This window comes from Hylaeus anthracinus, unplaced genomic scaffold (assembly GCF_026225885.1).
Source record: "Hylaeus anthracinus isolate JK02 unplaced genomic scaffold, UHH_iyHylAnth1.0_haploid 11982, whole genome shotgun sequence".
NCBI lineage: Eukaryota > Metazoa > Arthropoda > Insecta > Hymenoptera > Colletidae > Hylaeus > Hylaeus anthracinus.
Window position 1 is genome coordinate 2,351,272 of NW_026534330.1, and position 14,230 is coordinate 2,365,501.

Genomic DNA, 14,230 nt, shown 5'->3' on the forward strand with positions numbered 1-14,230 from the left:
TCCAGTCGTTGCGAAACAATTAGGCATCTTGAAGTTTCAGGATCAGGGTCGTTGAGACCACTTGCTCTCCACGATGATCGTCAAATATAGAGACGCGTGCATTATCTCAATGTACCGCTCCTTGGCATTCTCAGAAGTGTGACAATGAGTATTGTCTTGGAAAATATATCGTTAGTCAACGAAATTACGTATTAACGGCTTCAAAAGCGTTTGTAACGTATTGTATAACGTGTGTGTGTTTCTATACTCGCTCGGAAAAATGAAATGCAAATATTCTTTAAGACTTTTATTTTATGAGTGTCCAATATTTTTGAACACTTACGCTTGTTAATAAGAATCTCGCAGATGACACGTCGATGACGTGGTTGACTGTAAAAGTTATATGAAGAAGAGAGTTGGGAATTCGTGTCAGCGACTTCAAGAAGACGAATTGACATTGATGTCGCGAAGTAATGTCGCATACGATTATGGTCAGCAGGATTTATTCGTATATTATCGCGTTTTAAAGTTCCTCACTTGTTAATTATATTGTAACTCGATAACATCGTTTTCCTATTACGACGCTATATTGAATAATTGATTAAACGAAAGATGATCGTCGGTGCATTTCTAATCAAAGAATGTTTAATAGGCAAGGATGGGTTTACATGTTTTTTGTCCATCGAGTTGTACCGCCAAAGCAGGTCATTCATGAATGACTGCGTCTAGTTTGTGCCTATGGTTGATCATTAGTATTTGATCCGCAAGAAAAATGAACGGGGCGATGTACACGCGCGTTTGAATCTCGATATCGCCGCGAATACAAATCGGAACGGTGCTTCGAGTTCAGGTTAACCGGAGAAAGTCGTAAATTTAGAACTCCGACCGATGGGAGAGTAGGGTGATTTAAACTGACGCTTAGCGAGGCCAGTGCCGACATCCGAGCAACGATTATAGTCGTTACATCAATCAGCTCGAACGAATGAACGTATAATCCTGGTAATCGCGTACGCGGATCGAGGAGCTTCCCATTCGAGTTTCTGGACGTCGTACGAGAGGAATCCCAGAAGGTGTTTTATACATTTCCTAGGTTGCATGCGGACAGATCTAGATCCCTCTTTAAGAGCCGGTTAATGCGACCGCGAATCGCCGCGAAGGCTATACCATTGCTCGCGGAAACCTCGTTACGTTTAATTCGTCACGCGTAATTAGGAACGGAGCAAAAGTCACGTGAATCGACCAAGACCGTGAGCAACTATTTCGATAGAAATCGTTCGAGTTAGACACCGTGAATCGGTGAAAAACTGACTCATTTCCTTGATCGATGAAGTCACGAACGCAATGAACATTCCATCGTTCTCGTTAGATTTTTAGGTTAAATAGATTTTGTTTCGAAAAGAAAATTTTTTCGTGAGAACTTCCTAATTCAAGTATTTTAGAGACGACAGCACCTTTCAGAAGCACCTCATATGCGTTAATGATAATGATTCGAGCGACGTGATGCAAGGAGGAGTTTTCGGGACGAGTAGCCGGATATGATAAGGAAATTCCTGTCGACGCTTTCTCTATTCTTCGACAACTTTCGGCTTGAGAGGTGATTTACGTTTTCATCGCTGGGAAACTAATAGAACCACGCGATTAACCCTATCGTGTTTGTACTTTTATTGAGAGATATCGCGAAGCGTGTGTGATATTGACGTCGACGGGATACGCTATAGTCGACTAGCAATTTTCATTAACGCGTTACACGAGACTTCCATTGTGTATTTTCTGTCGAACAAGCGTATTCGTTTACTGCTTTCTTTTAAATTGCGTACCAGCGAGGGACACGACTTAATCGGTTTGTTGCTCGTAAAAATGATTATATTGTCCGGCGTACCTCTTCTGGGATATCTTTCAGACGTGAATACGCGCGTTGGCTGGAATCTGGTTTGATATTCCGTGCGTCGAATATAGTTATTAATCTTCAGTCGTTTCGCACGAAAAAAGAGCGAGCTATTCAGGATCAGCGATTCATGTTCGGCGGAAAGGTTAAATTCTCCTCAAGGTTTTCACATTTCCATTGCTCAATAAGTTACCAGGCACACGCAGAACTCGGGTTAGGTCTTCGAGTATCTAGAATTTTTTTCGGAAGAATTAACCCTTTGAAATATACCAGACAACATTTTGTTCGCTTTGTACAAGCACAAGTTAATCAAAATTAAATGAATCAAAATAAATTACGTTAGTTCTTAAAGAACTCGAAACACACGAACTTGAAGGAGGCTTCGTGTCTACAGGTTGCTTCGCATGACAGAAAGCGATTCGGGGTGCGTTCACCTGCACTTTCTTTTTCGATGCTATCAAAGTATTGTTTCCTGCTGCATGTGTACACCGATACCCTAAACTCTCTATATTCTCAAGTTCACATCGAATATTTCCATTTTCCAAGATCGATTCTTCCACGAGGATTCAGCTCACGAATCTGAATCCCCTTTGGGTACAGATACGCTGACGACTCGACGCTAACCCAAATGATAAACAGCGCATTGCGAGAGGGCCCGCTGACATTTTAAAATGTCAGTGACTACCTACACGGGCCTCTAGGCACGTAGGCTCGTGCCCGTTGCCATTGTGTCGGTAGATCGACATCGACAGTAGGAGAAGGACACCATTGTCCCATCGATGCGTATACACTCGATCCTTTCGATCTCCCACCTCCCCTTCCGTTCGATTCGACGCAGATCAAAGATCGACCAACACGAAAATTGGACAAGTTCTTCTATTGGGCTCGAACGAGATCAGGGATACCGGAAACTTGTGTTCATGCTGTTCGGAGACATCGAAGTGTCGTTCTAGATGCGATAGTTGGGACTCTTGTTTTAGCAAGCGAATACGGTAGCGCTGATTAACTTAACCCTTTCGATTAATTAATTAATGATGGCATGTACCAGCAAAAATATTTAACAAATACGTCGAATCATCATAAAAAATGATGACCCAACCAAAGTTCCGAGCCACAGTCATCGTTTACTCTTAATTGCGACAAGGTTAATTTAACCTCGTAATAAAGATAAGCCCCCAATAAACACGAAACTTTTTTAGTACTTTGCCTCTCTTATCAGCGTCGTAAATAATCAATGTACGTTGTTCCTGTTACACACGAGAAATTTCCACTTTACGAGCCGCTCCGTGGCTCGACTTCCAGAAACACATTCCATTATTGAACAATTAACCCACCGCGTAGTTGCAGAAATCGATTGACGGCGAGGATGGGTTTCCAGAGAAAGTCCTCATTAAAGTCTCTACCGAGTATCAAACGCAATTTTCATTTCGGATGCTCGTTATGGCTGTTTGGAGGGTTCATCGATCGTCGATTGGATAATGTCCGTTCTTAACTGATGCAAAAAAAGGACCTTGTTTTATCGCTTTTATTTCCACAAAAATCCTCCACTTCTTGCGCGATAACCCGCCTAAAGACGTAATTAGGTTCGTTGGACGTGTCAAGGTCCGAAGGGCGACGAAGAAGCTAACCGGCTGAGAATCTTCCGCGTTTCGTTCGTCGTTTTTCGCCACGGTGCCGAGGGCTGTGTTCGCGGGCCAGGAGGTTTTAATGCTACTTCCAGCGGCGCACGGTAGCCGATGGAAAGAGAGAATTATGGTGGCGATACCGAGGAGAAGTACACGCTCCGCGGCGCGCTTATTACGATTTTTACTGGTCTTTACGATCGCGCAGTCGAACGCGCTATCAAACGCATACCTAACTGTACATCGAATTGGACACACGCGTGTTGCAATAGCGCGGCGTGTTATTGAACGCTGGTGCATCCTGCGTGCAGCTGCAGGCCCTGTACCAAATTTATTGTTGTTTTTAATCGGTCCGCCGCCGACCCAATTTCCCTTCCCGCCACGCTGCGGTCTCGTTTCGCGTTAAAATGCCAGTTTGAGCCGGAAATGTCGCGTCTTATGATTGGACGAGGGTCCGTAGACGAAGGAAAAATGAAAAAGAGACGTAGGTATATTTTCAGCGGTTACCAGAAACTTTTGTTTCGTATTAAAGTTTACCGGTGGTCCCAGACTCGTGAAGCTTTGAAGCGCTTCTGCTTCGAACAATGGAGACTTGCTACGTAAGAGAGCGTCGCGACGCCCGTCACAAGGGTGCGAACTTTAATATCCGTTTCCAATGACTGTGACGTCAGGTTCTCTCGGGCTCCATTGAAGTTTAAGGGCGTTCGATAAAACAATAGCACGTGTTCTCGCGTTATTATCTATGTGTCTTTCATGTTTCCAAGAGAGAAAATATTCAGCGTGCCGAGATGTAGAAGATTCCGTTGTCGATTTGTGTGTAAGCTATCAATTTTGTCCACCTCTGTCGAGAAGGGACCAGTCTCGAAGGAAAGATGAACGAGGAGACGGCTAAATAGTGGAAACACGAGAAGAGAACGGCTCGCGCAAGGAACGGGACATTTCCTCGCGGTAGCTAACGAAATGTTTACGAGGCGCCCTAAGCAAAGGCGTTCTCTAAATATTTAGAGTAGTCGCCACGGAACACGTGTTTCCTCTCATAAGCGTGTCGCGCTGGGGATGTCTTTATTGTTAATACAGCTTCGAGGGATACACGGTGTGCACGAAAAAAAAAAAACAGATACAGCCTTTGTGTATTTCACGTTTCGTTCGATGGTTACACACAGTCTTCTTTGAGCTCGACGTTCCTCGTCGAATAATCGCAGATATTTTTTTTTTGAAAAATTCTTGCCCAACGACGGAAGCTCGCATCATGTTCGTGCCGAGTTAAAGCGAAATTGCCACATGCTCGAATTCGTCCGTGTTGTCACGGTTCGTATAAACGAAATTACCGCAACGACCGTTAAGGGAACAATGCCGTCCATGCAACAATACGATCATTGGTAAGCGAGCACGGTTGCGGTCAGTGAAAGCTTCAATATTTCCTTCCCAAAACGGAAGACAGTATTTTCGCTGCTAGAAATTCGTTGCGTAACTTGTTTAATATCGCTGCGCAACGATCACGAATTGAATTCATCGTTAAGCAACATCACGTTAAATTAAGCTGGTTTAGATTGTAAATCAGCCTTATTTGCTGAACCTCGTCCTTTCACCTTGCTTTGGTATAACGCAATCTCTTGCATATACATTTCGCATTACATGTATACGAATGCACATCTCCACACGAATTATTTTCTTTGAATTTCCACGTTATGCGGCACAGGGTTAAGTAGGCTTCCTAATCTCGGTTCGACGCCAGTTCTGGTCATCAATCATATTTCTTTTCACTACTATCGGATGCCACCCGCTAGCTATAGGCCTAAATAGGCAAGAGTCCAATCGCTTGGACTCATTTCCGCCACTCGCTCCTCCGCATTCAGGCCATTACCTCAGGGCTCTTATTAACCGATGTTCTTGTAAACTCGTAGAGCTATACATCCTCAACCGCTGGTAAATTTGTTCAGCGATTCATTTCGTGTACGAACTTTGCTCCCTCTCGGTAGCAAAATCCAACGAGTAAAAATTTTACGAACGTTTCTGGATTCTGTCCAATATCTTGTCTAATATCAGCAACATCGATCGCCTGCAGAGAAGCAATCACCGCTCGCGAAACGCCCTGTGGAGAGGTGGTATCGTTGCCGTCATTAACAACCGCTGTCTCGCTCTAATTAAGACGACGATGCGATCGTTAATAATTCCAGCAAACCGCGATAGTCTGAACGAGATCGCGTTGGTAAATCGGTGACGTCGTAACTTTTCCGCCAACCAAGGTTCCTGGCCCCGTGAATTTCAAGGCCCTGAAGGCTTCTCTCGCGACCAGTAGGCCTTGGTTTCATTCTAATTTCCGGATGATACGTCGTTTAAGGTCGGAGATAGCTGGCCCTCGAGGCTACCGGCCTTAGCGCGCCATTCATCGTCGCGGCTCCAATTAAACCGCCTCTAGCTCGCGGTCGTTCACTCGTTAAGGCACCTTTAAGAGGATTTTCGAATGGAGTGTTCTTGCTCGGTATCATTACCTTCTACCACGTTCTGCATTATGATGATTGTCTATTCCGGGATTACGACGTCCTCGTCCGTCGGGGATTTAGACGAGGCTCCTGGATCCTGCATTGTGCCACTGTAATTGTTGGAGATTTCTGGAACGTTCCGTAACAGTGGACGTTGGCAAGTTAATAGCAGGATTCGAATTTCAGCTGGAAGAAGCGCCTAATTAGGTATGCCATATATTTCAGACCGTGGCAGATTCCAGAGAAAGACTGCCTGTTGGAAATTTTTCATGTAGAGAATGACTGAAAGCTACTTCTGAGATTCGAAAATTCAAGTCAAACTAGGGGTGTTATTACGGATGTACAGTGGAGGGGTAGGAGACTTTCAGTTGGGAGCTTTTATTTTGTTGGCTCGACTTTCTCCAATTATATTGACTGGATGGTCTTCTCGCGAGGAAGGTGTAATAATAACTCTGGATATAATATCTCCCATACCAGGGAGTTGGTTTAAGATGCCAGTGGAAAACATCGACGACGCGATACCATTCAGCGATGAGGCTTCTTCTAGTCTCGCTGGAAGGAGCAGGACGAGTCAATAACTATCGAGGGATAAACCGCTGCCTTCTAATCAACGTCCGCCCCGTCCATTCGTTAGCGAAACTACACGATAAAATCGATAGGCCTGCATCCCGACAAGAGCAAAGAGCGCCATGTGGGCTATCGGGCACAGCTGTCAGCTCCCTGAGCGAGTGTATCGCGCGCCCTTAAGCTCTGCCCACAACGCTGAACAGTGCATTACCCTATCACAGCTACGAGCGCTGTCGTAGGAGGGTGAAACTCTATCCTTATTGATGAATATTCATCAAACTCGATACACTGTTACGTTACACCGGGCCTTTCGCAAAATATCACCCACCACGAAGGGTGCAACGAGGTGAGGTCTTTAGTGGTTGATTATTTCATCGAAAAATATATGCAGACGTTGACAAAACAAATCGAAAACTTGTAAAATACCTCGCTGTTTTATTTATAGGGGGTTTGAACTGACATTTACTTTTAATAGGACTTCTGGCCCTCTTGGAACAGATCCATGTAACTTTTGAATAGTTTCCAGAAGAATGTTACCCCGAAATATCTTGCAACTGCATTAGCGATCTTGCAGGAGGGAATCTGCTTCTCGTTCTGTTTTCTGAAACTACTTTAGAATATTAAGAAGACGTTGGAAACATCCGAGAAACTGCTAAGAAATAATATATGATTCCAGTTAGTCCAAGTACTCGTGACACAAAAGGTACTTTTAGGTCCTGTAACATGAAAATGAACTGTTTACATTATTTTACGACTTGTTTATAAATCACCGACAACTGGAGCAATGTCAACACCACGTGTCTAATTACATTCGTCGCCTCCATTTCGGAGCAGTTGGCATTGATCCACATTCCCATTGACTCTACTTGGGAGAGACAACGTACACAACACGCCAATCTTCATTATAATAAAAACGTATTAAACACTTTCCTTGTTCGACTTGACATCTTTCTGGTTGTCATCGATCACGGCTATGACCAAGAATTCTCTGTGACATACAACGAGAACCACGCAAAGAGTCGCGAGGTGTTGCAGTCGACGACAAAAGTAGCCTAGTGATTCATTCATGCGAGTTATCGACCTGCAAGGTAGGCTCGCGAGCCGCAGCTCACGCCTCGACTTCTACCCCCGGTGTGGACGCGCCCTCAGGATGGACCGCTGTACAATGGCTCGTGTGTTCTCCTTTTCAGTGAGTCAGAAGGCCCGGACGACGTCTGCCAAAATATTGTACGCACACTCGCTCACACCGCTGCAACTTGCAGCTTTCAAGGAGGCGAGACAATGACGTCATTCAGTGGAAAGGGACGATAAGGTGTTCGAGGCAAACACAGAACCGGGATATTAAAATCCTGATTCGCGCCACACTGGACAAAGAACGCAAAATATCGCAGCTGCCTCTCGGAGGAATTTTTTTTTTCTCCTAGAAGCATAAGTAAATTTATTGCTGTATAAAAAATGGAGACTGCAAGGACCCAGAGTATATTGTTCCATCCTGTTGAGTATATCGACAATGGAAGCTGTTAGCCGTGGTTCGCTAAAGTGTTCATCAAACAACGTTACTCAGTCGTCTACTTTTGGAAAGCTTTATTTATCACCGTGTTAATTTTCCATTTCGAAATCCAGATTCGGTCAAAAATTGGTATAGTCGCTCAGCAAGCAATGTTATTCTTGGTTTCGCTAAATAATCTAACCGTGAGATGAATTTCGTCGTTGCAAAATAGCTGGGTCCTCGTGTCTCCCTTCTGGATTCCAACGAGTCTCATTATTCGCACTTCAAGTCAGACGTGGAAGGTACACGGGCACGGGCTAATCTTTTCAGCAAACACCCTCGGAAGGCGCGAAACGTGTGCAGACCTCTCGAGACGAAACAATGACTCGCGCGAACGGAGAAATCGATAACAGGGAACGTTGTTTGACGTCTCTAGTCGCACTCGCGACTAGCATTATCGCAATAACGCCCATCCACGCGAATTACTTCCGCAATTTTCTTGTCGCGTATCCAGCCTGTTTTGCGAGAGATCTTGATGTGTCGCGAGGCAACTACATAGATCGACAACGTTTTATCTCCGAGACTTTCCTACGCATCGTTTATCAAAAGCGTTTGACTATCTACGGTGAGTCATTAGCATATTTAATGGACGATCGTGTCTTTCCTGAAAACTGTCTCCTCTTTGTTTCATCGAGCAAGTCCCAGCTCTCTTGAAGATTTCTTCCTCCCTTGGAATCCCGCCTGGACTTTCTCGGAAAGGTTCAACGCGTCCCTTTTATGGGATGTTCATTTGGTCGCGCTGCCACTTCAGCAGACCAACCGGCAACCCTTGTTAGGAGACGCTGGCATCAAGGACACCGTCGGTCTCTCGCCTCTTACTTCGTTTAGTCTCGTTCGAAGTTATGTTCTTGCTGCTGCTAGAACGGATGAAGATATCCGTGTATCGTTTGTTTCTTCCTGTGATAGGATTTTTTCACGACATGGAAACAATAGCTTCGAGACGTGATGGCATATCGTTGACCATTTCGGGCCATTCGTGGGGCCCTTTGAAACCGAGGAGTTACACCAGGTAGGAGTGTTCTTTCAAAATTTATATGTACTTTTATTACATAGATGTATATTACAAAAATATTTGTGTTTTTGTCCAAAGTTGATTATTATTCAAAAAGTGCTACTCACGATTTCTGTTCTGAGAATTCAGAAAATCCGTTCCTGGGGAACGTAACCAGGGGGTCAACGACACTCGTTACTTTCTACGGTTCTCCAATTACCTCCATCTCTGCTCGGTAATTCCTCGACAATTATTAACGTAAACTCTCGTCCTCGTTGAGATCATCTAATCGTTACGGAGCTCGATTCTCCGTCTCGCGATTGTAATCAAGAGCCGTGGAGTAATTAGTTGCGGCGCTTATTCAACAAAGCGTTTCCACGGGGCGGCTGCAATTGAATCGAGTGAAACTTTGATTTGGATTCAGTTACGCCTCTCGTTAGAGTGCGCGGTGGCTCGTCCAGCGAAAGTGTCGGAAGTTTTATATCCGAAAGGCGTCCCGGTCGTTCCGTCCATCGACGAAATCACGACCGTCACGGGCTCCTGGCCCTAATTGCCGTCAATTGGCGGCAATTGTCGAGTGACCCTTCTGCGACCAGCTGCAATTTGCAGCTAGGTCGCGCGTCGTCGCCGCTCTGCTCGTCGCGCAAAATCGTTATGCACGCGCTGCGTGCTCTATCTACGCTCGCATATGTAATTACCATCGCGGTCGTTCGCGTGTTGTGCACGCTTCGTAATGGACTTTGGCGGTTTCCTTTTGCCGCGACTGCCCGACAAGGGATGCGAATCGAAACGCTTGGGAAATAATCGCAATTTGTGCGTGACCGTGCGCGCTTATGTTTCGCTTTGCGTTTCCTTTGCATCCGACAGTTGGCTGTTGGATGTCGCGTATCTACGGAGAATTTATAGCAACGTATTGGTAAATTTATCGCGTAACCCATTCCTTACCTATTTCTTTTGTTTTTTCCCCCGTGTAAAAAAGAAATTTAAGAAGCTATCGAAAGATCATAAAAATACACTCCGGTAAAATTTGTTTCAAGCTTTACGAGAAAGTTTACGGAGATTGGTTTCGATTGAAATTTGCCGCGAATCGCGCCGACGTGTTTACTGGGAATTTACGGCCGACTCCTGTCGCATTCGATCACCGTTTCAATTACTTTTACTGTAATTAAAGCATGAGTTCAATTAGCAACTGGAACACTGTTACTCTCGTAAATTTCCCGCGGCAGCCTTTAACCATCGTGTTCGAGGTAAACGATTTCCAACAATCGTCTGCGAAGAGAAACGTGTCTGCGCGTCGGTTCTTGGCACGATAGGCGCGCCCCAAACCGTGGCCGACACGTTCTTAATAAACCGTGAAACAATCCTAATTACGAAGCTGCCATGAGGCACGGACGTCGCTAGTGCATGGGGTGTGGTGACGCATTAAATTAGCATTGCATTTCCGGCACGGTACCGGCCTTTAAAGCTGGTTCGATGCTTCGGTATCCGTTCTTAATTTACACCGCGGTATACTGAACGTCATCCTCGATGAACTTATTTAAAGTTGAACGAATCTGTTCACTGTACTTGTACTAATTATTCTTCTGTAGAATAATGTTTCACCTTGTCTGTGTCGCAAGATTTTTTTACTCTTCCCTCCACACATGCTTAAAAACAATGCATCAACGCCTATGCATTATGCATCTCTCGGAACCGCCCTAATCGCTTCGACATTCCCGCCCTCGGCGTTCCTTTCTCGCGTGCGTTAACGCGCACGCATCGCGACGCAAACCGTACCGCGTGTACGTGTTTCGTCACGTTTCTTTCCATGCTCTGTTTATCGTTTTAGAGTCGTTGCTACCAATCAGTTTAAAAGGTTTTAAAAAGGCGCTGGAAACATTGGTGCAGAACATTCTTGGTTACAATACAAAACATGGCGCTCCTGTGTCTCTCACGGGAGTTGCACTCGCTTTTCGAATTGCAGTTCTCGAATATAGGCTCCTTAGAACTTGTCGCTTAATAAATTAGGATTTTGGAGGTCTTAATATTTATTGGAGCATCTCTAACTCGCACAGAGAGGACGCGTGGGCCAGTCGTCGAGAAATTCGTACGGCAACGAAGGAAAAAGCAAAGAGGAAAAAATAGGGGGAAATACCACGTCTGTGGGTCGAAATACATACGGCAGGGTGGTGGGGGTTAACGGCAGATGTTTGGTCCACGGCACGGGGGCTCCAGTCCCCCATGGGGTGCCGTGCCATAAACTACCCTCCGACCGGCCGATTCTTTCGCGTAGGTAGCAGGCAGACCTGGCTCGATGGTACCTCGACAACAATGGCCTTCGTTCGAGGCTTCTGCCCCTTGTGAGTCGTGCTTAAGGGCCACGTGACACGCGGGTTCACGCATGTTGACGCAGACACGCGTGCCCCTCGGCGCACACAAAGCCTCGCAGAATTCGCCGGAGACTCCTTCGGGTCGTGTCGAGGCTCGGTTCACCACGTGGTTGGACGCTCGAGAGCCTCGTGGAAGACGTTTCGCCTCTACGATCCGCTAGATCTCTATCTGACGCGATGCTGCTTCTTGTGAATCATCGATACGTGTATTCCTGAGCCACGTGAGTGACTTCGAGTGTGTGCGTGATGGCATCTTCGCGTGACTAGCTGTCGTGCCAATCGACTGTCAAAGGTGCGCGCAAGTGAATGGGCAAAGTTTTATTCTATTAATAAATGACAGATGATAGCACGTTATTCGGTATGAGTTCGTGTATTTATTGCGTTGCGAGTGTTTTCAATTTTTATCCAGATAAGAAATTACAACTCGAACGATGAACTAAGGCTAACGGAGCGCAAGTGCAACCACTGGGAAGCGCGGAAGTTCCCCGCTGCAGTTTAAACCTGGAAGAAAGGGGGATGTCGTTGAAAGCGATTCGCTCTCGAGTGGGTTTCGAGAGGATGTTCGGCGTTTAAGCGTGACCGATGCTCGCGTTTGGATGCACCAAGAGTCCATAAATCGATTTAGGCGACGCTGCTGGATGAGATCGCCCTGCACGCGTCGTCTCACGAGGGGCCAGCTCCGCTGACGCGTAAGTGCGAACAGCCTTTTGTCGGCTATTTTCTAATGTAGACGAATTTATGCGCGTTAAGTAGCTTGGACAATCGCCAGGAGGATGTGGATCATTTTTTCATCGACCATATGAAAACTTATGCTGGGTTACGAAGGGGTGAACGATATGATTTAGTATGCAATTTCTCTCGTGATAATGCTTTATAAGGCTAGAATTTGAAGCTATTCGAATGAAGATTTTGATTTCGGCCAGCTTCATATTTGTTTGATTGACAGTTAAAAGGTAGACTCGTTGAGTCGCATTGCTTTCGAGGCTGGGATCAATTAACAAATTCCAAATGTTTTGTAAAATCCTTTGACGTACGTTTGAGCATCACGATGTATTCAATTTTCATAATAATCTGGAATGTCACTCAGGAATACTACAAAGAGTATTTGATTTGGCATGGAATGACTCGAAAGATACAGCAGCGCAGCAGGCGCAATTTACTTTGAAACGAGTCGAGTCATCGATGGATACCTAGCGATTGTCATCGAGTTCTTCGATGCTGTCACGCTGGAAAATACCGCAAGTGAGATGCTGCGCGTTGCTCGACCCGTCATTTCGGAGCATTCCGCTACGCTGCGGAGATACGCTCGCGTCGAGGATCATCGACGCGTCGTCGAGCTCCGGGTCGCGTAGACGCACGTGCAGCGTGAAATACCGTTCCGGTGTCGTGTCTCTGGAGACTGTCGAGCCACTTCTTTACGTAACACGGAAACCAGGAAGGTGTCGAGGATGCGGCGTTGCATTAATTAATGGTCTTGCGCGATCATCCCTCTAGCCCGCGAACAGGAAACGAAAACGAAAGTGGACGCGATAGGATTTCCGTGGAATTTATTATTTCCTCTTCAATCTTATGCACGTTTTCTTGGCATCTAACGGTGTAATGAGTGGTACAACTGGAAAAATGGTCTTTAATCGTTATCGTATTCTCGGTCTTCGCGTTCTCTAATCATTTTCTCCACTCGCTTTCGACAGGCAGGACGTTTAAATTAACTTCTCCGGTTTTCTGTTTGATTCCCAACGTAGGATATGTTCTACAGGTTTAAATCGAAGTATTGGTAAGTTGAAATTCGGCCTTGGTACACTGTACAGTAGCAAATTGACACTCGGGACAAAATGAGTTTGACACGTCTGTGTCTGCTTCAACTGCTCTCCGTTAGGAAACGCGCTTTCGAACTTGCATGGATGCGTGTGTTGCTTAAGAAGCTGTCGAGTTTCGTCTCGAGACGGGAATGGACAGTTGCGATAAAATTGAATCGAACATTAGGATAATGGAATTCAATCGTCCATAAATTCCATAGGTTCGTATCATCCTTATGCGACCCTTGGACCAGAATCTCATTTTTCAATCAGTGTCGATAAAGTTGACCGATAGAACCTGTCACGCACGCTTCCTCGCAGCTTTTACGCAACCGAATACGAGATGTCGTCGGTTCTTCCCTTTTTCCAGACCTGTCGATCGACGTTTACGCCTGTCACCGATATAAATCTGTCATGGCGCCGCTTTCTACGCGCTCTATGATCAAGTGCCATTGCTGGTCAGACTCTGGACTCCAGAGACTTCGTCTATTAGTAACGCTATATCTTGATAAGTGGAATAGACGTGGAAAGTATAAGTCGTTGGCCGTCCAAGACCACTTTCCCGCCTCCGCAGAGCGAAGGTTAGGCGGATGGATATTCAAGGTGGTTCGTAGTTTCCTTTTTCCATGACATATCGATCCAGCCGAGTCGAAACTGGTTCTCATTAACGGGTCCAGTTCTGACGTGATATTTTCAAACAACCACGGAAATTAGAGAAAGGTTCGTTACAGTTTCCTATTTGATCCAAAGATTAGATCTGTTTGCGGGATAGCGTTTCGAGGTTAGCGTTTGATTTGAAAAAGGATCCTCGTTATCAGCGAAAAAGGAGTCCGTCGAGTACCGTGACATGCGCTTTGGATCGCTTAAACACGATTTGAGATCGTCGTGTTCTTTTTCTCGTTTAGAGTTATTAACTGTCTTGTCCATCGTTCCTGTAACACGAGATTAATAGATTTCTGTAGTTGTCCTACGTGTGTGTAGCTCGTCTA

The 14,230-nt window shown here is 45.5% G+C and overlaps 1 protein-coding gene across 2 annotated transcripts in view; it reads left to right on the forward strand.

The window, feature by feature from the left end:
• The window catches only part of LOC128886491 (disheveled-associated activator of morphogenesis 1), a 55,724-nt gene that overhangs the window by 1,881 nt on the left and 39,613 nt on the right, over positions 1-14,230 (forward strand). The window contains exon 1 of one of the 2 annotated variants that reach the window (XM_054141426.1): positions 11,663-12,134. The exons of the other annotated variant lie outside the window; for it this stretch is intronic. The gene's annotated coding sequence lies outside the window, so the exon portion shown is untranslated. Of the gene's footprint in view, positions 1-11,662; positions 12,135-14,230 lie in introns of those variants that run through there. 2 annotated transcript variants of the gene reach the window in all.